The 19,272-nt window shown below is 37.6% G+C and overlaps 1 long non-coding RNA gene across 1 annotated transcript; it reads left to right on the top strand.

Annotated features, from left to right (window-relative positions):
* The first annotated feature begins 14,124 nt into the window (after nucleotides 1–14,124).
* Nucleotides 14,125–18,839, top strand: LOC126695141 (uncharacterized). Its single transcript, XR_007645976.1, has 4 exons — nucleotides 14,125–14,254; nucleotides 16,073–16,451; nucleotides 17,656–17,775; nucleotides 18,609–18,839. It is a non-coding gene; the product is annotated as an uncharacterized LOC126695141 (long non-coding RNA).
* Nucleotides 18,840–19,272: the final 433 nt, after the last annotated feature.

The following is a 19,272-nucleotide window of genomic DNA, read 5'->3' on the forward strand; positions in this document are numbered from 1 at the left end:
TAGGATTTTTATCCGTCACGTGTAGGTGACCGATGTCTAGTGAGGTGTCCAGTGAACAATCGTGGGTCTACGAAGAAGCGGGCTACAATGAGGTGTTTCCGTCAGGTCAAGGTGACCTCGGCACCTCCAATAGTGAAAGGGTTTTATTAACCAACTCTTCTTCCGTGGGAGAGGACAAGGACATGGATGTGGATGGGTCGGAGAGTGATTCCAATGATGACTTAGCTGATGATGAACCCCCCACTCAATCCGTCATAGGCCCTGATGGGTTTAGGGAGTTTATCATGATTCCATTGTGGACAATTAATGACTTCAACTCTTCCATCAAGCAAACACACTTTAATACAATTAAGGAGAAATACCAGATACCTATCAACATACCAATCCATCTACCCTCCAAACGTGAAAAGTGATATTATGAAGGTCTGGAAGACGTTAGTGTGTATGAGCAGATGCTAAAAGCAGGCCTGAGATTCCCTCTTAGTGCCCTTCACCGTCGTCTTCTTCAGTACCTTGGACTATTCGTCACCCAAATCTCTTCGAACGCCTGGAGAGTCTTCCTGGGTGCGGAAGTCCCGCATGGGGTTTTGTCCAACAGGGCATGAAGGATGATGGTGGAAGAGTATTTTCATTGTTATCGTCCGTCCAAGATCACCCAATCAAGGGGCATGTACAGTTTCGTGCTTAGGAGTCCGTTGCTTAGGTTAGTATGCGACACTCCTGATTCGAATAGAAACTGGAAGAGTCGTTACTTTTTCATTCAAGTGGATGACTAGATGTGTCATCCCAATAATCATGAGTGCATGCTTGTGGACAAAACTTGGGGTATAATGCCCCCATCTGGTATGTATTCGTCCATCTCAGGTCTTCATTTACTACTGTTTATTTCGTCTAATATTCTAACCGTCTCTATTTTTAGCTCGGGATCATCCAAAAGTCACCCTTGAAGAGTGGAGCTTTTTGGAAAGGATCTTTACGACCACTAAGCTATCGGAGAGGTTGTGGTTGAAGTTGGTTACCTTGGATACCCTCCACTGGTATTGCAACAGTCCTGAACCAACTAAGGCTACCCGTCGTTACGACACACGAGTCCGTCAACGTAAGTCCGTTGCCCAATACTTTCGTTTTTTGCATTTTAGAAGCTTAGCTTTTAACCCATCCATTTTTATGCAGAAATGGAAGATAGCAAGAGGAAAGCCTTCATTAAGCAGCAAGCCATTGCTAGGAAGAAACTAGAGGGTAGCCTACCCCTTAAGATGGGTCAAGCTAATCCATCCACCAAGAGAAAACCGTCAAAAAAGGTGGACCGTCTACCTAAGAAACCAAAGGTTGGGTCGGGGTCAACTATTGGTGAGACCCCTACCATCAGCAAGTTACCCCTCAAGCCAGGTCCGGGCAAGGGGAAAGGACTGATGAAGGGCCAGGTTCTTGCCATCGAGGAGCACCCCGTCCTTCTTCGTGAAGACTCAAGCTATGCCCTCAAGTAGCTCTCGTCCATTATCAAGGACGATGACTATTCAGTCTTGGTTAATCATGCTATAGAGGCCAAAGGGGAGACGAGCCCTTTTAGCTTGGCATAGGTATGTCTATTCGTCCACTTGTGTTTGTTTTGTTCCAGTGTTGTCTTTTTAAAACCTCACGATTATGAGCCGTCTGAGGGACAAGCTAGACACTAAGGAGACGGAGGTACAGGAGCTATTGGCCTGGAAGGACGTCCAAGTAGGGAAGCTTGACTTGACCAAAGAGCTCTTAAAGGAATTGGAGGCACAAGTCGAAGCACTGAAGAAAATTTTGAAGGACAAAGAGGGCGAGGTCACGGAGGTAAAGAGTCAACTCCATCAGGCAAAGTAGGATGCGATTAAGGAATATCGTGATTTTGATGACCTCCTAAGGGAGCTCAGCAACTCCTTTGCTGATGGTTTTGATGACTGCTTCCAATAGGTCAAAGCCTCTTTTCCGAACTTGGACCTTTCCCGCATCTCAATTGATACCAGAGGCTAGACTCCAACCCCTCCAGTTAACTTGGAAGGGATCGACAAGCTCTTCGCTGAGGACATAACCGTCAACGTTCAAGATGACGGGGATGCTGTTCCTGGTGATCAAGAGAAATCCGTCGAGCATGGTACCCATCAACCTGAAGATGTGCAGATTATTGAAGAGAAGAATGAAGAAACCCCCACCGTCCAGCAGTAGTTTTACTTTTTTCTTTTTACTTAGCTTTTTTTTTTCTTTTTTTTAAGTGTAAAGATCTTTTGGAAGAACAATATTTACGTTTAATTTTAACCGTTGCCTATTGCTTTTGCATGTAGACATTTCCCTTTATGGGCCTTTATAATATTTTGATTAGATGCTTAACAATATAGATATTTGTGCAAGATATCCGTCTATTTAATATCTGTAAACCAACTCTTGGGATGAACCCTCTTGTGAACTTTAATAAATACAAGCCATTGGCTAGAATGAATCCGTCCACTTTGTAGACTAAGCGATTATAAGTCAACCATTGAGCCCGTCCAGTTCCTGGGTTTTATGAGTCATCCCCTTAGGGTTAATCCGTCCACTTTATGGACTTAATAAATTTGAGTCATCCCTTCGGGATGAATTCGTCCACTTCATGGATTGGTATGAATACAAGTCACCTGTATGGTAATTTTGCGGACTGATTAAATTTGAGTAATCCCTTTGGAATGAACCCATCCACTTTGTGGACTAGATAAACTTGAACCTGTCCACTTTATGGACTTGTTATACTCATCTCTTAAGGATGAAACCCGTCCACTTTGTGGACTGGAAAAATTTGAGCTCGTCCACTTTATGGACTTGATAATGATTATGTAAAGATGTAGATAGCATACTCATGGCATTTTTGAATAATTCCTCTTATTGTGTGATAAATACGCGTATAGAAATTGTTTTTGGAAAATGAAAAATCTACCCTTCAAGCTTAACAGGAATAAAAATTTAACTAAAAAGTGATAAAATGGAAATAAGGAGTATTGTTGTCCATGCTGCTGTATACTGGTAGTACTTCTTCAGGTGCTTCGTGTTCTAGGGGTGGTGCAACTTCTGCCAGTCCAATGTCTCCAGGTGGTAAGTTCCCTTCCTATGCCATGATGCGATCCTATAAGGTCCTTCCCAATTAGGTTCTGGCTTTCCTTGGGAGGTGTCTTTTGCAATGCCTGTTACCCTCTTAGGACAAGATCTCCAACCTAGAAGTCCCTATGTCTAACCTTGGAGTTGCAGTGCTTGGCCATGAGGTCTTGATATCGTGCTAACCTTTGCTCAACCGTTGCTTTGACCTCGTCCACCAGATTAAGCTGCAAGCGCATTGCTTCGTCGTTTCTACCTTCGTCATGGTTTCCTACTCTGTAGCTTGTGAGCCCTATTTCAGTTGGAATGACCGCTTCGCTTCCATATGCTAGTTGAAACGATGTCTCTCCTGTAGGTGTCCTTGCTGTCATCCTGTATGCCTATAAGACACTTGGCAATTCTTCCAGCCATATAGCCTTTGCCCCCTCGAGCCTGGTCTTAATAATTTTGAGCAAGGATTGGTTCGTGACCCCAACTTGCCCATTGGCCTGAAGGTGGACGGGAGATGAGTAGTGATTCTTGATCCCTAGTTGTGAGCAAAAGTCTCTGAATGTGTCGTTGTCGAACTGCTTCCCATTGTTTGAGACCAGCACTCTATGTATACTGTACCTGTAAATGATGTTTTTCCATACGAAACTTCGCACATTTTTCTTCTTGATGGTGGCCAGTGCTTCGGCTTCCACCCATTTGGTGAAATAGTCTATACCAACCACCAAAAATTTCAGCTGTCGAATTGCTGTTGGGAATGGGCCTATGATGTCCAATCCCCATTGCAGGAAAGGCAATGGGGCTGTCATTGGAGTGAGTTCTTCTAACGGCCGCCAGATGAGGTTGGCAAACCTTTGGCACTTGTCACATGTTTTGATGTAAGTAATGGCATCCTTCTGCATGGTAGGCCAATAGTATCTTGCCCAGATAAGTTTGTGCATTAATGATCGCAGCCTAGAATGGTTCCTGCAGATTCCTTCGTGAACTTCTCGCATGACATAGTCTGCCTCCTCGGGGATGAGACACCTCAGATACGGTTGGGAGAAACCCTTTTTGTATAGAACGTCTTTAATCAGAATGAAACGTGTTGCTTAAACCTTCAACTTCCTTGCAGCTTCCTTATCGTCAAGCAGCACGCCATCCTTTAGGTAGGAGATTATCGGTGTCGTCCAATAGTTCTCGGAACCTATTTCCTACACATTGATGCCGTCTATTAATGGTGAGATTTGAATGAAAGATAGTACCTGACTGGGGATAAGTATGTACTTTGCTGATGCAGCTTTAGTAAGACGGTCGGCGTTCTCATTCTCCTCCCTTTATATCTGAACAAATTTCACTTGGAGGTCGCTTACTCGATTCTTCACTTACTCAAGGTACTTCTTCATCTGTTCATTCTTGCAGTCTCAGTCACCATTAACTTGACTAGTCACTACCTGGGAATCGCAGTACACGACCATATTTGCAGCTCCTACCACTTTGGCGAGATCCAGCCCCGCTATCAAAGTTTTGTACATTGCCTCATTATTGGTCATAGGGAAATCAAGATGGACCATGCATTCGAACTTATCCCCTTCCGAGCTGTGGAGTACCACACCAGCTCCACCTGTTTTCTTGTTGGAAGATCCATTCGTGTGGATGCTCCATTGTGGGCTTAATTTTGCCCCTTAGCCTTCCACAAGAGTGAACTCTACGATGAAGTCAGCGATCACTTGCCCTTTATAGCCGTACGTGGTCGATACTGTATGTCAAACTCGCTCAACTCAATTGCCCAAAATGCCATCTGTCCAGCAACTTCAGGGCTGCTCAAAGCCCTTCGCAGGGGCTTGTCTATTAGGACGATCATAGTGTGTTTGGAAATATGGCTTAAGCTTTCTCGCCGTAGTTACCAAGGCGAAAGCGAGTTTTTCCATCGGGGGGTATCTCTCTTCCACTCCTCAGAGTGCTCATCTTGTGAAGTACACGGGTTTCTGTACCCCGTTCTCTTCTCTAACTAAAGTCGCGCTGACAGCGGCTGGGGCGACGGCTAGATGTAGGAACAATTCTTCCCTTGGTTTGGACAGGCTGAGTAGTGGCAGGGAAGAAAGATATGTTTTCAAGTCTTCGAATGCTTGTTGACATTCAGTCATCCATTCAAAGGACTTTTTCAATGTGCGGAAGAAGGACAGGTACTTATCCGTTGCTCTTGAGACGAACCTATTTAGTACAGCTATCTTACGGTTCAGGCTCTGTACCTCCTTAACAGTCTTTAGCGGGGTTAACTTCATTATGGCCTGTATCTTATCCGGGTTGACCTTAATACCTCTTTGGGATACCATGAACCCTAGGAATTTTCCTGCCATCACCACGAACACACACTTGCTTGGATTCAGTTTCATGTTATAGGACTAAAGGGTGTCGAAAGTCTCTTGGAGGTCGTTCAAATGGCCATTCTCCCGTATGCTTTTTACCAGCATGTTGATCACGTAAACTTGCACATTCCTCCTAATCTAATGTATGAACATTTTGTTCATCAGCCTTTGATACGTGGCTCCTGCGTTCTTAAGTCTGAACGACATTACTTTGTAACAGAAGAGACCCTGGCTGGTGACAAATGAAGTCTTCTCTTAATCGGCCTCGTCCAGCTTGATCTGGTTGTAATCAGAGAATGCATTCATGAAACTTAGTAGCTGGTGTCTTACTGTTGAGTCCACCAAGATGTCAATCCGCGGGAAAGGATAACTGTCCTTCGGGCAAGCCCTATTTAGGTCTGTGAAGTCCAGCACATCCTCCACTTTCTGTTGGCTTTCTTAACCATCACCACGTTGGCTAGCCAGTTGGGGTAGTACACTTCTTGTATAAAGTTTGCTTCCTGTAACTTGCGCACCTCATCTGCTATGGCTTTGTCTCGCTCCTGTGCGAACACCCATTTTTTCTATCGGATGGGAGGGAAAAAGGATGATACATTCAACTTATGGACTATGATTGACGGATCAATTTCGGGCATGTCATCATGGCTCTAGGCGAACACGTCCTGGTTTTCCTTTAGGAATGTTGTGAGCACCTAACGGACTAGCAAGCTAGCCAAAGTGTTGATCCTAGTTGTTCGTTCAGGTTTAGAATCATTAAGGAGTACTTCTTCCAGTCCTTCCACCAGTTCTGCCACCATTCGTTGTTCCACTATACACATAGTCTGCAAATGATCGTCCATTTTCAACATGACTATGTAGCATTTGTGCGCCATACTCGGTGGGGAACTTGATCATCAAACGATAAGTTGAAGTTACGGCCTTCCATGAATTCAAAGTGGGGCAACCCAATATGGCATTGTAAGTGGATGAACAATCAACAACCAGGAACATAACATCCTTGGTGATCTGCTGTGGGTAATCTCCAACTATTACAGGCAGAGTGACTGCTCCTAGGGGGTGTACCCTTGTCCCTCCGAATCCAACGAGTGGCACGTTAACTGGAATCAGCCGTTCTCTATCAATCCTTATCTACTAGAATGCTGGGTAGTAAAGGATGTCAGCAGAGCTCCTATTATCCATAAGGACTAAGTGGGTGTTGTAATCCCCCACCCGTATGCTAACCACGAGCACATCGTCTGTGGGTGGTGGAGACGCTTGGCATCTTCCTCTGTGAACCCAATTATAGGATTGTCAATCTGCACCATCTTTGGGACGAATCCCGTCAACTGGATGTTCTGAACCATCCATTGGTAGGTTTTGCGAGCCTTCTTGGACGAGCCAAATGCTGAACTTCGGCATACGAAACTTCAGTGGAAGGGGGAACGAAGTGACGGGTGCGGTGAATGGTGAATCAATTCAATGGACCAAGTCATCGAGGTCACTAGACACCCATCCTCTAAAGGCGTTCATCATAAATTCCATCAATTCCTTCATCATCTGCATCTCCATGACTATGTGAGGTGGAGCTGTATCCATGGTAGATGGACGGCTTGTGTCCTGTCGCTCTGGTCTGCTTGGGGCGTTGCTACCTTCCGACCCCTCTTAGTCCCTCTGCTTAACGCTGGTGCCTTTTTGGTCCTCCTCCTGAGTGTTAAGCCCCATGTTCTTTTGGCGCAGCTGCTCTTCTAGATCATGGTTTTGCTTGGAAAGGCATTCCACTACTGTCGCAAGAGTTTGAACCTATCGCTCAAGGGTCGTGCTGCGTGGTTCGTCACCTTGATGGTTAGTGGTGGTTGCCATCGAACAAGTAAGTACCATCCAACTTTTTTGTCTGAGAAGCGTTAAGTATGGCTTATTTCCTATCTCTCCCCACAGAAGGCGCCAACTGATGATGCTAAAAATTGTCAGTTAATCACACAGTCCTCACGTGCTCAAGACAACACTTACACAACATAGAACAAGAAGATCTTAGGAGAGTACCGATGTGGTACCTGCCAAAGATCCTCCAAAGGTTAAGTTAGGGAACTTTCACAACTCTAGAGTATTAGAGCTAGGGTAAATTATGTGTGCCTTGATTTGTGAGTTCTTTGGGATTTTTATAGTAATATAGAACCGCCTTTTTTCTTTCTTGGGGAAAAGGAACTTTTCCTTATAAGGAAGATCCTCATAAAAGCACGTATTTTATGAAATCCTTTCCATATAACTATTTTGTTGATTAGGGTTTATCGTGAAGCGCAAGATATTTCATTTTGAAGTTTCTTGAGGACTACTTAAACCATGTGGATGCCATGTGACCTTGCCACCGTCCACTTTGTATCCGTCCGCTTTCTAATCCATCCTCCATGGAGAGTCCGTCTTCATGTGTACACGCCCCCCGTCTTCTTCCATCATCTTGATCACGAGCTAAAAAGTACCATTGCTTATGATTGGTTCAATAGAATGAGACCGTCTACATCCATTTTACCCTCTTTAGGTGTGGTGAAGCAGTTCCAACTCTATCCATGCCTAATCCTCTATCTTATAATGTGAATGAATTAGAGGCATTAGCTTGTCGCAGAGCAGTACAGTTTGTAGGAGAAATCGAGCATCAAAAAGTTATCTTTAAGGGTGACTCGTCAGTGTTGATTAATGCTCTATCTCAAGGGTCTGGTTTTGCTTCCTATGGGAATATCATTGAGGATATCCTCTTCCTTGCTGGTGATTTCCATTTTTTTTTTTTTTTGTCATGTTAAAAGAATTTGTAATGTTGTGGCCGATGCTCTTGCTAAAAAGGCCAAAGACTTGTTGGGGATTCAGGTTTTGGTTGGAAGACCTACCTGAAGACATTTCTCCACTTGTCCTTTTGGATATTCATTAATTTGTTTTCAGTTTAATATTTCCACAAGCTTGTTGTCAGGTTTCTCAACCAAAAAAAAAAAAAAAAAAAAAGCTAAATAGATTGAGTTTTTAAAGCACTTTTTATAATATAAAAAGTATCATATGTTAGTCAAAAGTCCACAAGTATAAGTGCTTGTGGAGTGTGGGGGGCAAGGGCTAGGGTTCAAGTCTCCAAGAGGGAGCTCCACACACATATACACTTAGATTAGGTTAGAGTAGAATTTCTACCTTATATAAAAATAAATAAATAAATAAAAGGTCCAAAATTCACCAATATCAGGCTATGCAAAGTTATGTTTGTATCAGCTCGTACAAAAATTTCTATATATTTTAGCATAAGAACTTTTTTTTTGGCATGCTCACTTTTCAAAACACTCTACATCAAATCATCTATTTTACACTACATTTCATTAAAATATCAATTTTTCTTGATTTTTTTTTAATTGTTTCTCTTTCTTTACACACAAAAATCACCATCCACTATTTTCCTTCTTTCTTGGGATATATAATGAAAAAAAATAAATGCAAAATGAATAGTGTCATTGTAAATTTATACCGTTACTATAACATATTTGTAAATTTACACAATTATATACCGACTTATGTGAGTCATTTTTATGCAAAACTATGTAAATTTTACACTTTTTTCTATTATACACTCACTAATGTGAGTGCTCTAACTGTATAAATTTTGCGTTTAGTTTTTATTCTTTCTTTATGTATTTGGATGATGAAGAAAGAGAGTAAATACTAGTTGTTGTGTGTAAAGAAAGAGAAACAATTTTTAAAAAATCAAGAAAATTTGATATTTTAACAAAATTTAGTGTAAATAGATAATATGACATGGGTATTTTGAAAAATGAGTACATAAAATAAAAAATGTAGATTCTGATGCTAAAATAGACAAAAATTTACACGTGTTGATGTGAATGCTCTCCATTTGGTATAGTTGTAGTGTTTTAATCCATAGAGCTTTTACTATTTCAAAAAAAAAAAAAAAATTCCATAGAACTTTTACAATAAAGAGATTTAACTCATATTAAGCGCTTTATTGTTTAGAGTATTTGACAAAGGACCTATGTTCGAATCTCTACTCTATCATAAAGAAACTCATCAGTGTCTTGACCTAAAGTTAAAGAGAAATTTTAGTTAAACGGATTATAAATTCAAATCTTATTATATCTATAAAAAATTAAATAAAATAAAAGTTCACAAGTACTAAAATTACAGGCTCGTCCATGCAATGGACAAGTATTAAATCTACAGGCTCGTCCTTACAAATGACGAGCATCCAATCCACAGGGCTGTCCTTGAAAGGACGATCACACAACATTAATAGCATAGTCATAAATGGCTTCGTAATCGACGACCTCCAATGGTCAAAAAGGCCAACCATGAGCCAGTTAAGCCTCATTTAAGCTGAGGAATACATTACAAAAGACAGCCAAGAAGATAGCCATTAAGAGGCTACCATCAGTTATACTCATAATAAGCCTCCCAATAGTTGTATTAAGGCTATAAATAAGCCACCAAGCAATAGGAGAAAGGTACACAGATTCAAACATACAGAATTACATTCTGATTCTCTAAAAGATATTGAGAATTCAACTGACTTAATCATCAAAGAACTGTTGGCTAACGCCACTCCGATGCCTTTCTCTCTCATCTTTACAGGGAACATTACCTCGTCATAGCTCAAACAAGGTCATTAACTAACGACCGTTTTTGGCTTAATTAGTTTGGCTCTATCTGTGGGGAATGTAGATCTGAATCATACAGATTTTCGTAGCTCTACCATTCAAACGACCCAATGGATCCAAGTTCATCAACCCCATTTAATCCAATGCAGATGACCCAGCAAATTCAAACGCCAGCAACAAGTGTTGAAGAATTGACCAAACAAAACGAGGAGTTGAGGCATTGCCTCTCTCAGGAGAATAGTAACGTGCCTACTTGCCAATGTAACTAGAACAACGATGACAAGGAAGGTCATATCCCATGAACCAGTAATAGGGAAGAAAGTTCCAGGTGAACAAAGTAGTCCAATTCCAGGTGAACAAGGCAGTCCAATTGAAACAATGATGAGCTTTTGATGAGCATGAGGAAAGAGATGAACGAATAAAAATGCCTTGAAAGGAAAGTCATCCAAGAAACTAGATGGAATTATCAAAAGAAAAAACTCTCCATTCACTAGTGAGGTCCTAGAGTGCCCTCTCCCATCGAAGTTTCAACTCCCCTAATTGGAGACTTATGAATGTTCAAAATGTGTGTAAAACACTCTTGAACGTTTAGACCCCCAAATTACAAATTACCAATTCAAGCTTATTAACAAACAATGTACGTGCAGAAAATTTAAATAAGCTAAAACAGAATTGATAACATAATCTAAACCAAATAAAATCACAACCACAGCAGAATTTAAATAGCAAAGATTAAGGGAAGAGGGATGCAAACACAAAGACAACATAGCGATATGTTATCGAAGAGGAAACCGAAATCCTCAACATAAAACCTCTCCACCGCCCTCCAAGCGGTAAATAATCCACTAGAGAGTCAAGTTGGGATACATGAACAGCAGAAGACCCTCCAAGCCTAATCTACCCAGTGTACCTAAGCCCTCCAAGCTCCTACTCTAACGAGGTTACGCCGAACCTTTGTCTTCTCTAGCTTACCGAATTCCGCTATAGCCCATAGCATCAACTAATATTAATTGGTCCCTTCCTAACTGCTTCCCAAGAACCAAATAGCCTTCTTACAGATATGGGTATGGTGAGAAAAAGGATTTGGCTAATAAACCTCTCAAGGATGTAACTATGGAGGGGTGAGAGTTGAGGAATTTGAAGAGTCACTATGTAAAGATTGTGGATGAGTCAATCTATTTTTTCTCTAGGGTTTCTCTCTTAAAATTCTCTCCGGAAGCTCTCAATATTTCGTGGGTATAAGGGGTATTTATACTGGAGTGAGAAAGGAATGCGAAGAGTCAGTTTTTCTAAAACAGAGTCGACTGGTGACTTGGCCTCGCGACTTGACTGAGTTGCGAGTCCAAGTCGCGAGCTAACTGAATGGTCAGTCTGGACTTTTTGTCCTGTAGTGCTACAGCTGGCATGACAGTTCAGTTTCTCTACATGCTTCACTCGTGTGCATCATCTCACAGCTTGCCAGTCGTGAGCCACCCACGAGATCCAGTCACGAGTCCCTGCTTCAGTGCACATTCTTAAGTATTTCTTCACACTCTCTCACACACTATCCTTACATGATTCCCACCTAAATACAGGGTTTCTAAGTGCTGAATTACAAGCAAATTGGTACGGAATAAAGGCAATAAAATGGTTGATTAAATTCAACCTTACTACTTATAACGGGCATACAAATCCACTAGACCACATAGAGTCTTTAAAGACATTGTTGAACCTTTAGCAGACACTCGATGAAGTGATCTGTAGATCCTTCCCAACAACTCTCAAAAGAGTTGCTCGAGTTTGGTTCAGCAAGTTAGCAATATCTTTGCTCACAAATTTCGAACAATTAGGTGATTCCTTTGTACGACATTTTATTGGTGGCCAAAGACACAAAAGGCTAACTTCGCATCTACTAACAATAAAACAGCAAGAAGGGGAAACTTTGAGGGCTTACGTGAAGTGTTTCACCCAAGCAATCTTGGAGATAGACGAAGCTAACGACCAAGTTCAACTGACGGCCTTCTAGGCTAGCTTGATGACCAAGAATTTCATCTTTTCGTTAGCCAAGACCCCAGTGACTCCAATGATTAGCCTTTTGTTCAAAGCCCAGAAGTACATGAACGGAGAGGATGCGTTAACGACGAAGGGGATAGATGGAAAGAAAAAAATGGAAGAAATTGATGAGCCCTAACACAAAAAGAAGGAGAAGAAGGATCATTCCCCCAATCGAAAGAATGACAACGAAAGTAAACAAGCCCATACAATATCGTCAAGTATTCTAGAAGAGGAACTTATTACCTCAAATCACTTGACAGCAAACAATCACCTCATCCATGGAATGTAGAGCACCTTAAGAGGTATTACTTTTAGTTAGGTGATATTTTCAATTTTCTTTCATCAAACTGTTTTGTAAGCAGGAATGAATAAAAGGACAATTTCCCCCACATGAATAAATGTCGTTCTCTTGGAAAATCTAAAAGTCTTATTTACTATACAAAAGACAAATTATTTTCAAGAAGAAAGCCCATCATTGAAGTCCAACGAGTGAAACCAAGTAGATGATGAAAATCTCAATAACAGTAAAATCATCACATAAGGTTAAATTCAAATGAGTAAAATCATATTGACAACCAAATTATTAAAACGAGAGTAAGTCATATGATTCAATTCACAAGGTTAAAACCAACGAGTACAATCATAAAGACGATTAAATTCTCAAAGCGAGAGTAAGTCATATAATTAAATTCATAAGGTTAAAAACTGATGAGTACAATCATAATGACGAATTAAATTCTCAAAGCGAGAGCAAGTCATATGATTAAATTCATAAGGTTAAAAACCGACAAGTACAATCATAATGACGATTAGATTCTCAAAGCAAGAGTAAGTCATATGATTAAATCCATAAGGTTAAAAACCAACGAGTACAATCATAATGACAATTAAATTCTCAAAGCGAGAGTAAGTCATATGATTAAATTCATAAGGTTAAAAACCGACGAGTACAATCATAATGACGAATGAAATTCTCAAAGTGAGAGTAAGTCACATGATTAAATATGCATGGTTAAAACTTGACAAGTACGATCACAATGACGATCAAATTCTCAAAGCAAGAGTAAGTCATATGATTAAACTCACAAGGTTAAAAACCAATGGGTAAAATCATGTTGATGATAAAATTCTCATCACGAAAGTAAAAGCCACGTGAGTAAACCCACAAGGTTAAAATCAATGAGAAAAATCACATTGACAACAAAAAATTCTCAACACGAGAGTAAGTCATGTGATCAAACTCATAAGATTAAAACCTATGAACAAAATCATATAAACAGCCCAATTCTCAAAATAAGAATAAAGTTGTATGGTTAAAGTCACAAGTATAAAAACCGAGGGCATAACCATTTCAACGAAATTCTTAAAGAAGCAGGCAAGATCAACAATATCAACAAATCAAAAGTTCTACCTAATTATCAAGATTAGCAAGAAATATGTGATATAAATGGCATTCAAAAATAGGAGTCTTCATCAAAATAGGTGTAAACTGTCAATATTCCAATAGTCATCCAAAAGGTCAATGCAAGAATAAGGGGTAACTGATGAGTACTAAAATTACAAGCTCGTCTATGCAATAGACGAGTATTAAATCTCTGTCATCATCATCATTATCTATATATATATATATATATATATATATATATATATATATAATCGAAAGCTCTGATTTTTGGTTGACATTTTCACAATTTTACACATTACCATTTAAAAAAAAATTAAATCTGATTTATTTCTTTCTATTAAAATTAATAAACTAATTAAAAAACCTCTCTTTCTTCCCCAAAAGCAAACCCGAGATTTAATCAAAAAAAAAAAAGCAAACACAATCATAAAAATCTGAATCAAACCTCTCTCAAACGCAGACCCAAGCACTACCATGGAGAAATTATAAAGTCCTTTGGTGGACAAGTGACGTGGTCCACCATTCCACTAAAAGACTCCCACTTGTTTAAAATTGCTGAGTCAGTAATCAGTTTCTGTTTTAAAAAATTTTCTAACTCAGCAATTTTAAATAGGTGGGAGTCTTTTAGTGGAATGGTGGACCACGTCACTTGTCCACCATGAGGACTTTATAATTTCTCCACTACCATAGGTGCCTCTCTCTCAAACGTAGACCCAAGCTTGACCATGGGTTAAATCTTCGACCCGGCCCCTACATCAGATCATTCTCTCTAGGTATTTCTCAATTAATCTATGACTATTTTCTTTTCCTATTGTCTTCAATTAGGTTTTCTATCAATTTAGGAATTTCAATTCCTAACCCTTTTTTCATTGTTGGAACTACCATAAGTAAAGTTTTTTTTTTCTTCTTTCTTAGATCTAGGTATGAGAAATTTGGTTGGAATGATTTTTATTTAGGTATTTGGATTACATTAGGTTCTGATTTGATTTTTTTTGGTTTCTCTCAAAAATTGCCTTTCTCAATTTAATTTACAATAATCCTATTAAATTATATTTGCTTTTGTTATGTTTTATATATTGCTATAATTGATTTTTTTTTTTTTTTTGGGTTTTCATTAAAACACTAATTACAAGTTTCTCAATATATAAAACCTAACCGATTTGGAATTCTAATATGTGACTATTTTTATTCAATATTTTTAGTAATGGGTTTGTTTTGAATTTGTCTTTTGGATTTAAATCTTTCAATTTCTTTCTCTGCAATCTATAGCCTCTAATATCGTTAAAGCAGAGGTAGAGGTATTAATTTCTTTTCCTAATATTCTCTTCATTTATGGTTTGTTGTCAATTTAGGAATTTCGACTCATAACCCTTTTCCTCTCTTATCTATTGAAATCAGGGGAAACACCCACCAAATGAAATCCTACATATGTTTTAATGTTTAGTAATCCTTTAAACTTAATCATTTCACTTTAATTGTTGAGTTTTGTTTTCCCTCTTACCTGCTATGTTATTTATAAGGGGTATTGAAATTGTTGGATTTTGAAATCTAAAAGTATAATGTTCTTTATACAAAATAAAATGTTCAATGTTAAATATTGTATTCGAAAGTAAAATGTTCTCTAACTCATAGAACCTAACCTCCATCAAAGCTCCGCTGGCTGCAATGCTAAATAGAAAACGTTTTTGGATGAAGTACAGTTTGTCTTCTTTTCTTGGTTTGTTTGGAATTAAATTTTTCGTAGTCTTAAGTCTAAGATAACCTGGATTTGTGTGTGTGTGTATGGGAATTACAAACTTTTTTAGGCAAAGATACATATATATATATATTGAAGTTAGTACAATCTCCAGTTACAGCTATAACTCCTATGTTGTTGGTAGTAAACTTTGGACTATTTTCAATTAACTAATAGAACATTAACAAATACGTTATTTGTGCTTGATGAGATGTATACATATTGATTATGATTTTCATGTTGTAGAATGATTAATAGATTTGAAAAGGACAAAAAAAAAAAAAAAAGATGCGTAGGAGCCACTGAATGGAGGGAAAATCCTTAAATTTTCTTCAAATATTGCTGTATTTGGATGATTTAAAAGTTATATAGGCGTGGCTTTATGCATTTGCTTTTATGTGTTTGACCTTTGAGTTTTTTGAGTAAATGATCTATTGGTTTTTTCTCCTGTGTATGTGTTTTTTAATGTGTTATATGTGTGCCGATCTTTGGTATTATTCAATTCTAAGATACAGACGTTGCATTGTGTTAATCCTATAGAAGTCTAACACTAATTATCTTGAATGCCATTTGATTTTCTGGCACATGTTTGTCTATTGGTTTAATATTTTCATATTTAAGCTTCATTGAGAGATGATGTCTTTAGGAAATGTCTTAGAAATTCCTATCCAAATGTATCTTTTTTGAGTGAGTTATTTTCTTAAAACGATGCTTGGTCCTAAATTAGTTTTATATAAATAAATATATATATATATATATATATTCATGATTATTGATATGCAGATTATTTACAAATAGAATGTGCTTTTAATGGATTTTTTCCTGTTATCTGTTATTATTTTTTCAATATGCCTAGATAGCAAAGAGTAGATAAGAGAATCAAAAGTGTGTCCAACAAAGGTTACTAGAAGATTTAGGAAGCAAAACTCATTCCAAGTTCACTGTATTGGACAAGGGAACTGAAATCTGTTCTAATTTGAAAGAGATCAGTGACTCAAATATATTGGTGCCACACCAGATCCAAGATAAGGTTCTAAAGGATGGCTAGAAGAAGAATGAGAAGACTATATCTAGGTAATACTAACCATTATGCTCGCATTTGAATTGGTTATGAATAAATAGAAAATCAGATTCTACAAGTTTTGTAAGAAAATATTGTGGATATGAATGAGTTTCGTAGTGGAGATAGTATTGAAGAGCCTCCTAACTCTCAAAATCTGACAACAATCCTACAGGTTTTGCTTTATCTTCAAGTTCTGCTTTATTTTGCTATTTAGATTTTTTTTAGCATTTCCAATTTAGCTTAGCTTAGTCGTTTGTTTGGCTGAATAATTATTTGGCTACCTAAAATGCCAGCCTTCTTTGTCTCCACTCAGGCCCCTTCTTTTTTCTTTTCTTTTTTTCCAAACCTTCTGCCTCTTCTGTACAAGTTCATGTCTTTTTCATAAATTTTATTCAGTTTTAGTTTCTATTTTAGTTTTAATTTAATAATTGTTGTCAATTGGGTTTTAGTTTGAGTAATACTGAAATCTGAAGTCAATTTGGATTTTAAGAGTGCCATATGCACCCACGAATTTGTAAACTTGATTGCTTTTGTCTTTCTTTTCTCTAATTTAGATATGTCTCTCAACACTGCTAAAGCACTTCTCAAGATCCCTAAAAATCAATTTTTTTTTGCCAATTCCTGTGAATTACATTTGGGTCTTCAAAAAAAAGTTTTTATCTTTTTAAGCCTTGGTATTGAATTTGGGTTGTGAGTTTTGTATCGTAGTTGTTTTTATGGGTTAGCATGCAAAGCCAAGATTAGCAACATTAAATAGGGATAATGTACCATTGTCAAGGCTTTGCTACTGGATCCTATTCTGCTTTGCAGAGGGTCAAGCATTTGAAGTTGAATTTAATTTAGCGCCAAGGCATAGTGTTTACCCACCAAAAACGTAAACATACTTTCAAACCATTAAATATTGAACCATCACTAGCTTTTATTCTGTTGTTCTGTTGGGAAAGTTTAATACATAGAACATTTATAAATATACTAAAAGTTGAACATTTATATGTCTGCAAATTACATTTACAAATATGCAGAGAGACAGTAAAGTGTGCAACCCAACCAGTTATCCACAGCCTTCACTTGCAATGTTGCGGCTGTATTACTTGAAATAGAGATCAAGTCTATTGATTAAATAAAGAAGTAGAAGCAAAGCAGAAGAAGGCATAGCCATCGGTTTCCATTTTCAAACTTTAAAAAGCTACTTTATTTTTTACTAAAAGAACCCTTACTTTATCTTATTTCTAACATCTTTTTACTAATTCTGCTATATGATTTTCATGAATAGAAGGCAATAGAACAACTTAATTTTCACTCTTCTCAAAAAAAAAAAAAATTATATATACAATCTGTTTGATAAAATTCCTGAATGATATTTTGTTTGATTCTAGAATTCTTATATATGGAGAGTTGTCAATTGGAAGGAAAATAAGGAGGGTGGTCTTGGTAGGAGTAAAGTAATGCTCCCCGATGAAATGCTGATGGAGGTTGGGACATTTCTTACAACTTAGGTACTACCATTTATTTATTTTTTGAATTTATAATTATGGCCCTTGATTGATGACTGAAGTATTTTGTTTCTTTTAGAAGCACACAAACTCTTCAAGTAATTTTTTAAAACAAAAAATCACGATTTGTTTTTGTATTAATGTTATTATTTTGTGAGAGTGCTTCAGATCTTCTATGTTTGGATTGGTTTTCAAAATTTGAAAATATAGGTTGTCTTAAGAAAAACTTTGACCAATCTCACCATATTTTGATTGATTTTTAGAAAATTGGAAGGCCATAAAAACTTTAACCAATCTCAATTGAATGCATGAGAATGCTTAAGATCTTCCTTATTCTCCTGAAAAGATGATACACATGGACATATATTGACTTTGAAATTGTTGGCCAAGATTCAAGGACAGATTGTTGGATGAACTGATCGCCAATTTTCATGTACATGGTATCAGATAGAGCAATTTGCTCTAACAAATTCAATTATCTCTATACTCTTAAGAGTGCTAAAGTTAAAGCTTGATGAACAATAAGAGGACAGTGGAGTTCTAAGTTGTTTGTAATTATTGTAATGTTTATGAGAAATTCCTCTTTTGTGATTGTATGTTTGTTGTTGAGGACTTGAAGCAATCAGATGGGATTATATATTTATGGTTAGGATAGTCCTTATTCATAAGACACTACAATCCTTTGGTTAATATACTCCAAATTAAGTTCCAAACTATAACTAATTTACTTTTGCTGAAATTGGTATAATGTACAAATGTGTTCCTATTTATTATTAATTTATTCACATATATGCCTCAAAGTTGGACATTGATATTAATTTACCTGCTTCATACAGGTACTCAAAACAATGTCTACTATGTTGATAACTTTGAAGTTGAGGACAGGATATCAAATGCTATGATTTAATGTTCAAAGGTCTTTTGAATTTTCACAAGATAATAAATTTTTTTAGTACTTAGAATGCCCTTTAGAGAAGGTAATTCTTTCGTTCCTTTGACGTAGAGCTTTTATAAAGATGTGGATGATCTTAACACTTTCAATACTATCAAGTTTGCAACACAGTAGTTTACCAAGTAATATTTCTACAATAATTTGATGTTTTTTTAGCTCTTAAGATTTAAATTTTAAGAGTAAACTGGCAAAATCTTTTGAAAACATCATAATTCTTTCACATGTTTCTCTTTTTTATTTTAGTGACTACGGCAGCCAAAATTGGATCAGTATTTTAACTTGCTGTCTCCTTTAAGACCTTGGCAAACATAGATCAAATGTTAGTGATTTATAATCAATATTTTGGTCTCCTTTGTAGCAAAACCATGATGTCTTCTAGGAATCAATTTTGTTAAATTATTAGTAGGTTATTCTACTAGAGTTCAAATTACCACTCAAAAGGCCTAATTTTTTTTTTAATATACTTTCAGGTTGTTAATGCTGACCTTCATAATAAGGTTCGCTCATGATTTGTATGTTCTAAATTGCAGAGGATGATGAAGCCTTTA

The sequence above is a fragment of the Quercus robur genome, chromosome 8, assembly GCF_932294415.1.
Source record: "Quercus robur chromosome 8, dhQueRobu3.1, whole genome shotgun sequence".
Lineage (NCBI taxonomy): Eukaryota > Viridiplantae > Streptophyta > Magnoliopsida > Fagales > Fagaceae > Quercus > Quercus robur.